The sequence below is a fragment of the Ursus arctos genome, unplaced genomic scaffold (genome assembly GCF_023065955.2).
Source record: "Ursus arctos isolate Adak ecotype North America unplaced genomic scaffold, UrsArc2.0 scaffold_7, whole genome shotgun sequence".
Lineage (NCBI taxonomy): Eukaryota > Metazoa > Chordata > Mammalia > Carnivora > Ursidae > Ursus > Ursus arctos.
This window is the reverse complement of record NW_026623089.1, coordinates 50596454-50613218: the sequence shown is the minus strand read 5'-3', so window position 1 is coordinate 50613218 and position 16765 is coordinate 50596454. Positions and strand designations below refer to the sequence as shown.

General features: G+C 32.4%; 1 protein-coding gene and 1 non-coding gene across 8 annotated transcripts in view; one reads left to right on the top strand and one right to left on the bottom strand.

Moving 5' to 3' along the window:
- The window catches only part of ADK (adenosine kinase), a 518384-nt gene that overhangs the window by 211267 nt on the left and 290352 nt on the right, over positions 1-16765 (top strand). The gene's annotated exons all lie outside the window — the stretch shown is intronic.
- LOC113259323 (small nucleolar RNA SNORD2) lies at positions 10704-10772 on the bottom strand. The gene has a single exon (XR_003317564.1). It is a non-coding gene; the product is annotated as a small nucleolar RNA SNORD2 (small nucleolar RNA).

Below are 16765 nucleotides of genomic sequence, written 5' to 3'. Positions count from 1 at the left end.
CAGTGTAAAACTTCAGAATACATCCTAAATCTTAAATGTACAAATAAATTATTCAAAACATGAGACCACCCAACCCATTCTAGTGATATTTAACAGAGATATATTTGTAACTGGTGAAAGAAGAATCACTCCCTAGGTACAAGATCAATTGCTGTTCATTTTATTCACCTGAAGATAAATCACTTTCACAGATTTTGCAGACTTCTCCTTTTCCTGAAAAAATGATTTATTAAAGTGGAGGTTTCTTTATTATATCAATGCTGGCTTACTCTTCCCTTTATAATACTTCTATATTGAAGGAAGCCAGAGGCCAATAGTAGTCTTGTCTGTTCTGCTCTTCATTTCATTGTTATTTTAAAACCCGTTGATGAAATTCTTTTCCATTTTGCAGGGCCATTTTTCTCCTACATATGAGAGAATTTTAAATATTTGAGCTGATATTAACGTATTCTATTACTATAAATAGTCTTTAGCTTGATTTTAAAAATACCTACTGATTTATATTTGTTTAGCATAATTTTAAGATTCAACTCTATAGACCAGAAAAATAGTGTTTTGTGGGGGAGTGTGAGGGGAAGGAAAAGTTGTAGAATACTGGCTAAAAATCTAAGGAAATGTTTTCAGTGTTTGACCATGTATGTACATTTTGCATTGTTTATATTATTATATGAGAAAAACTCACTTGTTTTCCTATATTCCCACATACTATTTGACAGTTTGAGTAATGTGACAGTTTTCATTTCTGCACCTAGTGACTTTTCATTCTTAAAATATTTTCTAAACCAGATTTCAGATCATATACTCCGATTTCTAGTTTGGGAACTCTTAATGTTACTATTCAAAACAGTAGGCAGTAGATGTTTTGTGAAAATGAGGGGTAGTACTATTTGCTTTGATAAACTGAATAGAAGTTTGGACTCTTCTGGAAAATTTAGGATATGTAGTTTTAATGTATATATATCATCTGGATATATAGATTGACAGATTAGGGGATCAGAACAGAGTGAAGAAATAAACATGAATAGAAATGGAAATTCAGTCAGAGTATATAAAAACTGGCAACCAGTGTAGGAGGCATTGGTATTTGGGGAGAATTATTTTCCACTCAGTGTGCTTTCTTACTGTTTTAATCATTTTTATAATGTGCCATGTATTATCAATTTAAATAAATACGTAATTTTGAAAAGTTAAAATGGCTGGCATGTTTATGCAGTAGCAGTTTGTTTAATCAATATTTAATTATTGTCATTTTGCAGAATATAATTGGACTGGTAATAGTACAACATGTAGAACGTTAGACAGTGCCTTTCAAATTCTTGTAAAGAAAACACCACAAACTTCTTCTCTAACAGACATTTCTTAGTGATTGTTAAGATTAACTCTTGGTCATTCAGTAAGTCGTATTTGTCACATCCTTTGCATCTAATATCTAATTCAGACATACACCCTTGTCCTTTATGTCAGAAATTTAGAGTGAGACAAATTTTATGCCTGCCCTTCCCCGTGAACATTTGTCCTCATTTTCTTGTGCTATATGTAACCTTGTGACATCAAAAGTTAGTTTCCTACTTACAGTTATGTTTCTTCTCCTTGATAGTGTACTACCAAGGTGTATTCAGTGATGTCCTCAATTTGTTTCTTTCACATTTAAATTCATTTTTACTTTGGTACCACCAAAATTTCTTATACTTGCCATAGTCTATATTCAAATGGATTTTTATAATCATTACCCTTGTTTCTTGCTCTTTCTGTTTCTGTTCGTTTGTTTTCTTTTGCTTTCTACTTATGGCTTCTTCAAGTTTTTTTATGTTTGGATGTCCTCAATCCAAAATCCACCATGTGTTGGCGCTCATGTAGTTGCTTACATAATACAAATAACTGTTCTTGGAGTTTCATATATTTATTTGGCTGTCATTGTATTGAAAATTGTTTTGACAGTTGTTCATTTATGAACTTTCTTAGTGCAGAAATATGCATTGCAAGAGCAGCATGCCCAGGCTTGTGCTGTTGTGGATAATTGTTGGCTATATGTGTATTTTCAAATGTTTAAAGATTTTAAAAATGTAAAGCATATATTTAGCACAAATGTCACCGTTCCTTGGTACCATCTATAAACTCCCTTTCCCTAAATTAAACTGCTGTTTTGGTTAGCAAAAACAGTTTCTAACGTAGGTCTTTCATAAAAGTGAAGTGGTGTAACACAAACTTTAGAAAAGTAGGGAATACTCTTTGCTTCTTACCATTTTGGCTTTTTTTTTTTTTTTTTTTTAGATTTTATTTATTTATTTGACACAGAGAGAGACAGCCAGTGAAAGAGGGAACACAGGCAGGGGGAGTGGGAGAGGAAGAAGCAGGCTCCCAGTGGAGGAGCCTGATGTGGGGCTCGATCCCAGGACTGTGCGATCACGCCCTGAGCCGAAGGCAGACGCCTTAATGACTGAGCCACCCAGGCACCCCACCATTTTGGCTTTTGAAAGATTTCATAGGAACACTCCACTTTCAGAAACTTCTGTATATTTTCTGTCCTTTTACTTTCAATCTATTTGTAACTTTTAGTCTAAAGTATGTCTTCTGTAGACATACATGTATGTCTTTATTTATTTTTAAGATTTATTTATTTGAGTGAGAGTGTGTGGGTGCAAGCAGGGGAAGGGCAGTGAGAGAGGGAGAGAGAGAATCTCAAGCGACTCCCCACTGAACATAGAGCCCGACCCAGGGCCCAATCCCACGACCTTGGGGCCCCACCCAAGCAGAAACCAAGAGTCAGATGCTCAATCGTCTGAGCCCCCCAGGCACCCCATACATGTCTTTTAGATAGAGTTATCATAACTATTGATATGACAGTGTGAAATTTGCCCCTTTATATTATTTGCATGGGAGTCAGTTTGCTCTTCCATAAAATGTCTTCTGCTCTGTATATAAAACACAGCTTAATTTTTACTAAGGCCTTTGAGAAAAACATTTGAATAAGCTAAAGTTTCATTGCATTTAAAAACTCCTGTTATCTAATATTCAAAAGTTCATGTTTATTCCCCTTATTTTCATGCCATGGTGCAGATCACAAAAACAGAAAGAGTTACTTGGAGTTTCATGAATACGAGATTTTAATCTTATTAAGTAGTGGTTATATATTTCATAAGGTTATCTTCTGTCATGGAGATACAAGTATTAAATATAACACTTTAATTAAATTTATGTGTCATAACATTTTTCTCTGATAAATTTTTGTTTTGAAAGTTTATTGCCATTGAGAATTGTATGCCACTAATGATATTGATAAGTGATTTACAGTTACAATAAAACGTAATTATAATATGGGTGGGCCTCAGCTATAATTGATTAATTAGCTTATAATTAATGCAAACTAGTCTAAAGTTTTATTGATTTTCAGTTTCTAATCAATCTGACTTGAATCAATATTTTTTATATTTTGTTTTTTTGCCTTAAAAATCTCTTATATGTGGAAAGAAAACACTAAAATTATTCAAATGCAAAGTTAAACATATTCCATAATGTAAAAAAAGAGCAATCTTGTTTTTGTAATGTTCAGTTTATTTGATTTTGTATATAAAAGTTCCTTAGGGATTAAAAAAAATGCTTTTCTGAATTAAAAAAGGCATAGAACAGAAATAAAGTTTTAAAAATGTGCTATATCCTTTTGCATTAAAAAAATGGTTTTCATTTTTTTAAAAAGCATCACTCTAAAACAGTGCTTACAATATGTATTCAACAAATTGGTGTATGGATTATCATACAAGCAACTAAATCTCTGGCTTTACTTAGTCTTCTCTACTGATTACTGCTGTTGAGTAAGAAGTTTCATATGGGAATAGGAAAAAGTGAACTCATCATTCCCCTGAGCATCTGGAATAAGTTTCTGCCAGAGGCAAGATAGTAATTTTTATCTTTTTATCAGTATAGCAAACCTTGTGCTGCCCTGAAGTGAATCACATGTACAGACTCATTGACTCTCACAGAAAGATTCCAGTGTTTGTGTAATTTCTTTTGCTGGAAACATTGCGTGTCTTTGACTCCTACACAATTCTTTTATAAACGGTAAAAATTGCCCCACAACACTGATCCTTCAACCTTAAGATCTTTTGATAATTATCCATGAAGTCCTTGAATATTATTATTATTATTAAAACATCTGTTGTTTTGAATGAGTATTACCTCTGGATACTGGTAATGTAAAAACATGTTTACTTCAACTGTTTTGTGGCTCTTTAGAGGAAGACATCTTTTTGTATAGTCTTAAGAAAAACTTTGTAAACCTCTTGGATGATAGAAGCAGTCATGACAAGTGACAGGTTATGGTGGGAGCTCACGAGATAGAAGGTCTTCTCTGTGCTCTGCCATCAGGTAGGTAAGTGATCTTGGGGAAGTGCTTCAGCTTCTTAATCTATTCACTGATTATTTTAGTCTTGATTACTAAGACTCATTATGGTTCCAAAATTTCACGGCATCTCTCCATTTTTAATTATATTGTTTTTTTAAATCTAAATAAAAAACCCATATCATATTCAAAGGGAAAGTTCTATTAGCACTTAAATTAAATTTGAGTTGCTAGATATCTTATTGCTTCTCACTTTTCACTCACTGCTTCCACTGTGTGTGATTATGATTATTTAAGCCATATGCACTTAATGCACGTAGTCCAAGCAGAGGACTGTGGTAAATCACCAAAACTTCATTATAAGTATTTATTCACTCTGTGGATTTGGTTGTACTGTGGTCAATTTTTTTCGAATTTTATATGCATATCTTGAGAGTTTGTTACTTGGCCAAGCTCACGTGGCTAGATGCTGTGATAAGTAAGGCTAAGTGTTCAAGCCCAGCTTTCCTGACTCAATTTATTCCTACAAGTTAAACCACTTAGTTGCTTTTCCATCATTTCACTTTTTATTTTACTTTATTTTTTAAAGATTTTATTTATTTATTTGACAGAGAGACAGCCAGCCAGATAGGGAACACAAGCAGGGGGAGTGGGAGAGGAAGAAGCAGGCTTCCAGCGGAGGAGCCTGATGTGGGGCTCGATTCCATAACGCCGGGATCAAGCCCTGAGCTGAAGGCAGACGCTTAATGACTGTACTACCCAGGCGCCCCCATCATTTCACTTTTTAGAATTATCAACAAAGTATGTATATGTCAGCTTTTTAAAAACTTCTCTGTCACTTGAAGGAATAATAAAATGACCCAAAAAAAGGAAGAAAAACATCTTAGATAATATGTAAAGTATATACTTAGTCCAATGCAATCAAGAGTTAATGATACAATGTAGACTAGGCTAAATTTTGTTTTATTATAAGCCCCTTTGGGGTAGTGGTTATTTAATATGGCTTTTATCTTCTTTAATGCTTAGTATATTCCTAGAAATGTAGCGTGTGGGGCCAGATGAGTTGGGGAAGATTTACAGATAGAATTTTTGGAAGCTGAACAGAAAAGCATATTGTCCTTAAAAGATTTTTTAATATTATTCAAATTTTTCATTAAGATATTTAGCTCTTCTCACTCAGGACCATCTAATTTTTTTTTTCTGTTGCAATTTAGTCAGTTCCTTCTATCTTGTCTTCAGTTCGAATTGGACAGTTGGTCCATGTTCTTTCTTATTTTCATTATGTTTAAAACTGAGGTTTCCTCAATTTTATTTTCTTAAGCAGTTATTTATTGGTAAATATTAGGTACTATTTATAAATTCCCAATTCTTGGGAACTGTTTATTTATCATATAACTGAATACATATGTCTGCTAATCCACACTAAGAAATGCAGTTTACATCACTTCTAAGGGTGCCTGTGTGTATTTATTTAACTGAAATTTTTCACTAAATAATTTCTACCCTTAGTACCTTGTACTTTGGTTTTTTATTCTGTTCTATTAGATTAAAAAAATGATGGTTGTGACCCATTATAATTATCATCCTCTGTTAGTGCATCACATAATACTGCTTGAAAATCACTGAAAGATGTTGGTTAGTATAAATAAAAGAATCTTCTCAATCTTGTTCACATAGTAGATATTATTGGGTTATTTTGTAACATACTCATTTCATAGGATGGTTTGTATCTTGTTATAAATATTAAGGTTTTCCTATTTTTTAACTTTTGTATCTAGTGAATCAAGAACCCTACTGGTCAGTACATCTTTAACAAGCCTATTTCAAGTCTTTCCTTAAAAAAAAAAAAAAAAAAAAAAAAGACTTTATTAGAGAGAGAGAGAACAAGCAGGGGGAGCGGCAGGCGGGGGGGAGAAACAGGCTCCCCACTGAGCAAGGAGCCTGAGGCAGGGCTTGATCCCAGGACCCTGGAATCATGACCTGAGCTGAAGGAAGACGCTTAACCGACTGAGCCACCCAGGCATCCCCTATTTCAGGTTTTTCTGTCTCAAATAGTTACTCTATATGCTGGTCACTTCATTAGACACCTTACATCTAAACCTTATAATACTTCATTGCATCTGTTATTATCCTCATTTGGAGATGGAAAACTGAGTGTTGGGAGATAGTTCATAGATTTTTCACGTGCCTGCACAGTCTCTAAGCAAAGGCATTTGCATTGCCAGTGTTTTGTATGAGGAGAAATTCCTGGATAGTCAAACTAGTAGTAACATGACATCAGAGACATCCCAAAATTAAAATTAAAATAAAAGACCCTCACCTTTCCCTTCCTTTAGGAGATTTGCTTCTTTACTAGAATAATGGGTAATCTTTCTTTCTAGAGCAGAGTAGAAACCTTAAAAGATCAAAGTTTCTTAGTTTTGGGATTACTCTTCTGTGCTGTTCTCTCCTACATGTGCCAGTAATATCCAGCTTTCATTGCATTGCCTCATGAGGATTGGAACTCAGGGAAATAGCACTAAGTTATTGCTCTGGCTGCTGTTTTTGCCATGAGCAATAAATTGTCTTTGTCTCTGATCCAGAGGTCTCATGTCCTTATGTCACTGTGTGTGTGTGTGTGTGTGTGTAGAGAAAAAAAGAAAGAAACAGGCAGACACTGGCTAATTTATTAATGTAAGTAGGATTAAATATCAGACCCTTGATGGTTTCTGAATTAATACTTGTTTATAGGAAGTGCAGGGCTGTGCAGTTAGTAAGTAGCAGAACTGCAGTTTGGCCTTAAGGCTTACATAGGTGGATAACATAACTAGAAAATATAGCGCTAATGACTAGAATTTGGCATAGGCAGATAACATACATATTTTCTGTCACATATGCACGTTTATGATCTATGATTCTGAATATTTTTCTCTCCACACCTCTCTGTTAAACTAAAAAAAGGTGGTAGGCTGAGATTGGGATATCTAGGGTTGAAATTCTATTTATATGGATAAAATTTTGTATAAATATATACATATATTTCATAGTACATTGAAAAATAAGTTTAATTAAAAGAATCTACTTCATGCCCAGAGAATAAAAATAATTCTAGAATTTTTGAAGTTAACATATTTCTCAGTAGTTAGAATTATAATGCAAACTAAAAAACTGGACTTAATTTCTCATTTATTTATAATAAAAGTTTAAAAACTAAATCTCCTAATTGTGACAGGTGCAAAATTAGAGTATATCTATATTACTTGTTATGGGATTGCCTTGTATCCATAAATATTGATTTCAAGTGAGGGGTTGATGTAATACTTTGGGTATTATTTATTAATCCTGTGTTTTAAGGAGTAACTCATAATGTAAGTTGAGCTTATGGAACATTTAAGGGAAATTCCTTCATTTAGCATTAACATAGGTTTCTATGTGATGTATATAACAGTTGATTTAACATTAACATCTGTGTCTAATGTAAACCTGTTGTCCATTTATTTCAAATTTTTCTATATATAAAGAATATAAAATAGTTTATGCAAAAGCATATGGATTAGTTCTTTATTAATATAATTTTATATTAAAAAACCCTTCATATCCACTTACATGTATATGTAATTTGCATTATATATATTTCACAATAGGAGGTAAGAAACTGACTAAACCTTTCATTCCCAGAGCTAGGAATTTTTTATCCTGTATTTGCCTACATGAGGAAGATGAAGGTATTCTTGTTTTTACGTAAGCTGTCATCAACAAACACTACAGATACATCAACAGATACTTACTACATCTCTACATATCCGTTCATAAATACAGCCACATTTCCTGAAGTATAGCTAGAACTGTCTGATATGGATAATTATGAAAAAAATTTAGCAACATACATAATTTGTAAATATTGACTACTTAGGATATTCTGAATCATAGTTATTCCAAATTGCATATCATGCCAGAAGAAATCAAGATGATAACAGAATAAGGGATGGATAGAAACTTGCATAAAATCATGCTGTATGTACAGAGGCAGAATAACCCAGTTTTTCAGATGAAGTTGGGCCTTCAACCTTTTTTCAATTCTTTTGTTTGCTTTTCAGTCACCTTTCTTTCTTATTTTCTTCAGAATATACTTGAATAATTTATTCCTAGCTTCAGACCCCTGACCGATCTCCTCTCCCTTTATCAGGAGACAACTTCTCAACTTCTCCTGCTAAGCATTCACTTTAGTCATTTAGAAGTGTTCTCAATGTCTGAACCCTCTGTACCTAAAATGCAGTAAGTTATTTTTTAGTCTTTGTACTAAATATCCAGTACCTTTTGAAATTTTTAATATAGAACATTCCCACTTAGCCCTTCTTCATACCCTAATATATAATTATGGCAAGGGTGTAATTTTCTTTGTTGATTAACTGTTATTGCTTAATGCTGTAGTAATTGCTGATATTTGTTTTCTCTGTTGTTTCTTTAAAAAAAAAAAAATACCACTTGCCCCTCTGTAAACAGAAGGGGGAATGAACCATGAGAGACTATGGACTCTAGGAAACAAACTGAGGGCTTCAGAGGGGAGGGGGCGGGAGATTGGGATAGGCCGGTGATGGGTATTAAGGAGGGCACATTATTGCATGGAGTTCTGGGTGTTATACACAAATAATGAATCATGGAACACTACATCAAAAACTAAGGATATACTGTATGGTGACTAACATAACATAATAAAAAATTATTATTAAAAAAATAAAAAATAAAATAAAATAAAAAATACCACTTGCTTTCTTGTTAGTACTTTACATTTACCAAGTTAATGTGTCAGTTGTAAAACAGATATAAAATTGTTTTTGAAAAAAAAAATTTTAAATGAAAGTGTCTTTGGCAGTCAAACTTTTTCTTTGAGAGTGAAGGGATACTGGATTACAATCAACATTTTCAGATATTTCGTATGTAGAGAACCAAATAAAATTATAAAGTTAATATAAATATCAATGTGCTATGAAACTTCACACTTTATATGTTCATGTCCCCAAATTGGAGTGTTTTAAGAAGCATGAAGAGCTCTCCAAATTAGTTCATGTGTTGCTTTTCTGCTTATATTCTATAGATTTTTTAAAATAGTAATTCTGCAAGAAAGGCAAGGAAAATTTCTTTTGGAAAGAGTGAAAATTGCAAATACATTTTATGTTCTATGACACTTGTATATTGTATCTAGTTGGTAAACTATAATCATTATTGTACTATGCATTCAGAAAATGTAAGCTGATAGGTATAACGATGGCTATTTTGTAAATATGAGGATTTAAGCATTAGTTGAAATCTAAAATAGTTATCAATGGATGCTTTAAAAATTTGCCTATAACCTTTAAAGCTATCATTTTTAAACCATGGCTCATGGATTATCAGTTGGAATGGAGGTCTGTCTATGGACGTATAGGAGGTCTGTAAATCCATTAAAATCATAACTTTTAATGTGTGATTTTTTTGGGAGGATACTTAACTTTTATCATATTCTCAAAAAAGAAATCCAAGACTTCAAAAATGGTTAAGAACCACTGATTTAAAACCACTGATAAAGGCCACAGGGGGTCCTATTATATATACAGTTAATCCTCCTTATTTGTAGATACTATATTTTCAAGTTCACCTACTCAGTAAAAATTTACTTGCAAATCCAAAATCAGTATTCAGGGTACCTTTGCAGTCATTCACAGATATAAACAGAGGAGCAAAAAAAGAAAAAAGTCAAGTGATGTGTACCTTGCCATCTCCGGTAACACTTGGCCGCCTTGTTTCATTACACTCATAAACAAGTATCCTTTGCATGGTATTTAGTGCCCCCCCCCTTTTTTTTTCATTTTTGTGCTTTTCTTTGGTGATTTTGTTGTTTAAAAAGGCCACCAAGCATAGTACTGAAATGCAGTCTAGTGTTCCTAGATGCTAGAGGGTTGTGAGGTGCCTTAGAGAAAATTTTGTTAGACGTGCTTTGTTCTGGCATGAGTTATAGTGCTTTTGATCATGATTTCAATGTTAATGAATCAAATATTAATGTATATATGTATATATACTCATACATAGATATAGATATATATAGCTTTTTATATGTGTATATATAAACATAAATAAAATGTCCCTCTAAACAACAAGACACAAAAAACAAAGTTATGTAGTGATATTAACTGGTTGACAAAGAATGTAACCAGGGCATCACAGGAACCTAACCCTGTATTTCCCCTAGGAGCAGTGGTTCCATATTCACAAATTAGAGCCAAGGAGGCTAATCTCAATGACCTTTTGAAGTCTTCTTTTTTTTTTTTAATTTAACCAATCCCACATCAAACCACAACTTCTGGTTCACATCGTGTATTCCGTTTGGAACATTAATTATGCCCAAATAATCAAGTGATCAGCAATGAGTATTCTTTTCATTTCAGGTCAGTCCTGAAAGATGATTGCCATCATTTCACTGAAGTCTGTCTTTTTAAACTTAGTATTTCTTGATTTGCTTTTTGTGAACATTTACTGACGTTAAATCAGGCTATGCAGCATTCATCTCTTACTACCTCACATCACTTGCTTCTAACATAACCATAACTGCTGTTGATTTAAGTGGACTTCATATTTTTACTTTGTAGCTCTGCCAGAATTCATTGGTCTGCTTCAGGTTTCTGCCTGAAATGTTATTACTGCTCATTATGCCATATTTTGGAATATAATACCGTATTTTGCTATAGGATATTGGTAACCATGTTTAGACTGAGTTTAGTCATTTTATCTGAGGGCTTGCTAATTTATTAATAGATGAAAAGTTAGAAACAGATCTTTATCTAATTATTATGAGCTATATATTTGCATACTTGACTACATTCAGTCAAGTGACTACATTCAGTGAATCAAAGTGTATTTTTCATTATCCAAAAGTAAAAGAATTTGAGACTCCCTCTTTCTGACAGAGTAACAAATATTGGATTTATCCTCCCACCTGAAATAATAAAAGAAAAGCTAAAAAGTGATGTCTATAGATGCAGAAAAAGCATTTGACAAAATCTGACATTGATTCCTCATAAAATCACTCTGCAGACTGGGAATATTGGGGAACCCCCAGCCTGACAGATAGTATCTATGAAGAACCAATGGTAACATCGTATTTGTTGTTGAAAGGCTGAATGCTTTCCCGCTAAGATTAGGAACAAGACAAGAATGTCTGCTTTCACCACTTCTATTTAACATTGTAGTGGAAGGTCTAGCCAGTCATTAGGCAATAAAAAGAAAAGCATCTAGATTAGAAAAGCAGAAGCAAATCTGTCATTATTCACCGATGATACCATCTATGTTCATTATCCTGTAGAATCTACAAAAAGGTCCTAGAGCTAATAATTGAGTTTAGTATATTTATAGGATTCAAGATCAGTATTTTCAATTGAGCGTATTTCTCTAGCAATTAAAAATTTGAAATTTAAAAAGCTATGTTTACCATAGCATCAATAATATAGGGACAAATCTGACAAAAAAAATATGAGACTTGTATACTTAAAACTATAAAACATTACTGAATGAAATTACATGGACAGATTTCTAAGATACGTAACCAGTAGAATAATCTATAAAAGAAAATATTGATTAATTGTACATTGGGTATATACCTAGGTCAAACCTTACATAATTTTATATCTTAAATTTGTACAAGTAATTTTCCATCATTTAAACCTTTGTAAAGCTATCAAAACAAATCAACAGACGGAAAAACTAAGGGAGTTTATGACCATGTTACACTAAATGGGTTGTCTGAAGTCCATTCAATTTTTAATCAGAAGATAATCTCTAAAAATGATTGAACATCACTAAACAAAAAGTTAATGAGTGTGGTATAGATTATTCGATATCAATTAACATTATTTCTTTGAAAACCAGATCTAGCTTAAGTATTCATAGGCTTGACCAACTTGTTTACTTGTTAAAATACATTTGCCTACCACAATGTTTGTACTAGCATTCCAGAATCTGAGCAACATCTTTTGAACATTTTTCTTCAGTTTCTTCTGATAAACAATTGGTCCAGTAGATTATGGTTAGAAATGAGTTTGGGATATGCGTGTTTAGAGTAGAAAATATTTAAGAATTACTTACTATTAAGAATCTTTGATTAATAGTTTTAAAGATCATATGGAGTAATGTTGAGGTATTTCAAAATATTCTTGAAATTCTTATGTGGAGGTATGATAAACTGTTCGTTTCAGGGTAACTTTACTGATCACCTAGTACATTTTTAATCATAATGTTTCCTTTTCAAACAATACACTATAATGAAAAATTCACAATGAAATGTGTGTCTTCACAGTTGCAAATTTGGGGTTTGAAAAAAATGTAAAATCAGTCATGTTTATATAGTAGAAAAATCATAATGTAAAGGTTGCTGCCTCACACACCAAAAGATAAAGTCAATTCCCCTTAACATTCTGAAATGGTTTAGATTTCTAACATATGCATTCTGAAATGATGTGTATTTATTTTTTACTTACATTCAGGAAAAACTGGAAGGTTTAGCCATAATGCTGACACATCCATTGATAATCAATGTATGAAAGAGATTGTTTTTTGCAAGAGAGAATTTATACATTCAGTTAATTACATGCTTTAATTATATACACATCTTGGCTATCAAGGAATTTCCATCGTGTGCCAATTATTTCTTAGAAATGAGTAATGAATTTTCTTGGAATTGAAATATTCTATTTTTTGTGGACCTCACAAAGTAGTAGTTTCTCTGAATAATAAACTTTTTTGAGTGTGTATTAGTAACTTGTAATTTTTGATACTAGTTGACTCCTGGGGTCTATATATAGTGTTTACAGCTGTTAAAAGTGAACTAAATGAAGGCTTACAGTTTTTGAAGTAATAGTTGCCTGTGTTTTTTAACTATATTTTTTGTTACTTAGTGCCTCTGTGATCACTTGTTGTGGTTATTTAAATCCTAACTCTCTAATAAATGGGACATTTATGATAATCAGTACTTTTTATTTTAATAAAAATTCCACTCATATTTTCACATCAGTTATAGTCTCGGTCATTGTTTTTTCTTGCTCTCCTCAGAACAATGACTTTATATTAAATTTCAGCATGATTTTTACATGTACTTCAGATCCTTCCATGCTGAGTTAGTAGGCGTTTATTGAATGCTTAATATTTCTTTATAGCATTGATTTAGAGTACATTTCTTGAATTTTAAAATATTTCAAATGACTGATTTTATTTTTTTAAGAAATAAAACTCTTATGAATATAACTATATTACTTCAGTTCAAGTTAATAATAGGAGGCATTATTTGAAAAACTAGGAAAAAATTGTGAAATGACAATTCTGCTCTAATACTCCCTTCTCAGGATAATTTAACATTTCTTCTTTGGCAGTCTTTCTTTTTTTAATTGTGTTACTTATTTGGGTCCAACAGAAGCCAGATAAAATGCACATTTTAATAATTTTTATATCCTTATAGTCTAAAGATGTTTAAGTGAATTTAATTGTGACATATCGGTATCTATCAAGGATTCTGAAGCTGGAAAGGTAAGGAATAATCTACCTGGTGGTGGCTTGACTTCATGGTATGTTTTTTTGTTGTTTTTTTTGTTTTGTTTTGTTTTTTGTTTTGGTTTGGTTTTTTTTAAAGATTGATTGATTTGGGAGAGAGAGAGAAGAGAGCATACGCATGAGCAGAGGGAGAGGGAGATCATGGGATCATGACCTGAGCCGAAGGCAGACGCTTAACCAGCTGAACCACCTGGGTGCCCCTGACTTCATTGTTGTAACCCAGTAATCATCCTAATTTCAGAGTTTGTTGAACTTGGTTCTTTTTCAGCCCCACTCTCTCATGTTGGCCATGCTGTACATCATCATTCTTTACAGTTCTATGTATGAAATCTAAAGTTCTAATATTCTACTGTCGGACTAAAGCTTCTCATCCTTTGTAATCTTTCCCTGACTTTTCTCCTGTAATTTCACTCTTTGATTGCATAGAATTCTCCTACCCCTTGTACCTCTAAGTTTCACTGCCTTCAAATCTGCCATTCCATTGCACTTGGATAATGCATCCGACCTCACTTAAGTTTTTCTCTCAATTTTTATGTCCTTTTATTTCACCTATCTACCAATTCTAGATCAGTCTAACTTACCATCCACTACTCTTTTATACCTTGGATATTGAGACTATTAAGTGAAAATCATAATACTAATATTATACAGGTGGGTCCTTTTACACATTTTTGGTCTTCAAACCCTCACTTGGCTCATGCTGTAACATTTTTGAAAATTGTAGATTTCTTTCTGGAAATTCTTTTGAAAATTAATATGTCATATATAATTTTATAAATACTTTATTATTCATCCACTTACAGGATATTCATTTCCAAAATAGGAATACATTCTAGAAAGTTGAGAAATACAATTGATAGGTGAAAACACTACTTTCTTTTACTCTGCTTACAAGTAGAAATGTGTTCTTGTATTTATCACCTGAGATGAGTAGAACAAGCCATGTCAAAGAAATTTTGTAATAAAAATACTGCTTTATGACACAGAGATTTTTTATGATATGCAGGATACACGTTTCAAAATGTGAAAGCAATTCCAGGATTTTGATAATATTCATTATATAACATGCTAATATTAGAGTAATCTTTGTAAAAGGTGTATGGGAATTCTCTGTATTATTTCTGCAACTTTTCTGTAAGTATAAAATTATTTTAAAGTAAAAAGGTGAAAAAAAAAAGCTTCATTGTTAGTTTTTAAAAATAAACTCATTATTTGGAATAATTTTAGGTTTACAGAAAAGTTTCAAAGGTAGTACAGAGAGTTCCCATGTAATCATTACCTAATTTCCCCCTTGATGTCAGTTTATTAATTAAAAAATCATTTTCAGAATACCTTTAGTACCTGAATACGTTTAGTAATGTGTTCATTCTAACTCTATTTAGATACAAGCTTTACCATTGATTAACAATTTTAGTACTTTTTACTTTTCCTTTTATTTTGGAAATGATTTGATAGTTACTCCCGCTAATATAGTTCAGATAGAAACTTGACTGATTCCGTATTATTCTCACATTTTATGTTATAATATTTTAAATTTTCCTTATTTCTTGGGTTGTACATATATTTAAAATATTATTATTTATTAAATACCTAGAGAAATTTTAAACATTCCATTTTTAGTGACATTTGCAAATCTTTCATGCTATGTTTCAGATATAAAATTCAATTACTGTCATTTCATCAAATTGCCAACCCCTTAATCTGAACTTTATGTAATTCTGTAGAAATTAAATAAATAGAATTACTTATTCTCCTTGGGAAATCACATCACAGTGTAGTTATTATATTAGCATACTGGTTACATAAAATTTATATAAAAAACTGATATGAAAACTAAATTTCCTAAAGCATGTATATTTTTTAATTATCTAAAATTAAATTTTAAACCCATTCAATGAGTCCATCTATGTGCAAGACATTTTTCTAGGCATTATAAGGGAGTGACACATGTCTGCATCTACAGTACTTTCCGTTTCTTCTCCTGTTGTCATTTTTCTGTGTATTTGTTCAAATCTTTATTTCCTGTATCATCTTACCGTACCCTCAACAAGCAACTTCATATCCCACTGTGTAAATATAATAGAAATCACCAGGTTTCAACTTTTTTACCTTTTCTCCCTGTTGTCTTCAAACTTGTTTGTATAATCGTGTCTTTTTAACTCTATTCTGTTGTCTTTTTCATTCTCTAGAACCTCAAACTGTTATTCCCCTTCCCTTCACTACCAGATGTATAGATAGCATAGTATAAATTTTTTTTTAAGATTTATTTACTTATTTTAGAGACATGGGGGGCAAAAGGAGAGTGTGAGAGAGAATCCTAAGCAGACTCCCTGCTGAGTGCAGAGCTCAACGGTGGGCTCTATCTCAGAACTCTGAGATCATGACCTGAGTGGAAATCAAGAGTCTGACTCCTAATTGACTGAGGCACCCAGGCACCCCAGTACTATACATTTATTATCACCACTGGTCCACTTCCCACTCATTGTTTATTCAGTATCTCCAATCTGGGATCTCAATTTTTTTTAATTATTATGTTCAATTAGCCAACATATAGTACATCTTTAGTTTTTGGTGTAGTTTCAACTATTCATTAGTTGCATATAACACCCAATCTTATCTCTCTTTGGAAACGTGTTTTTTTACAGAGGTCACTGATAATAAAATTGTTAAATCCAATGACTGTTTAAAAATCTGGACCCTAATTGGCCTACTTGAGGTTGTTTAATTTGTTGCTTATTCTCTCAATTTTGAAACCTAACTTTCTTTATCTTTCAGGAAAAATGACACTCTTCGTTCTTTGCTTATTAATTCTTTGATGTCCTTTCTCTGTACCCTTCACTGGCTTACCTTTCTCTGTCAATTTTTATTGTTTCTAAT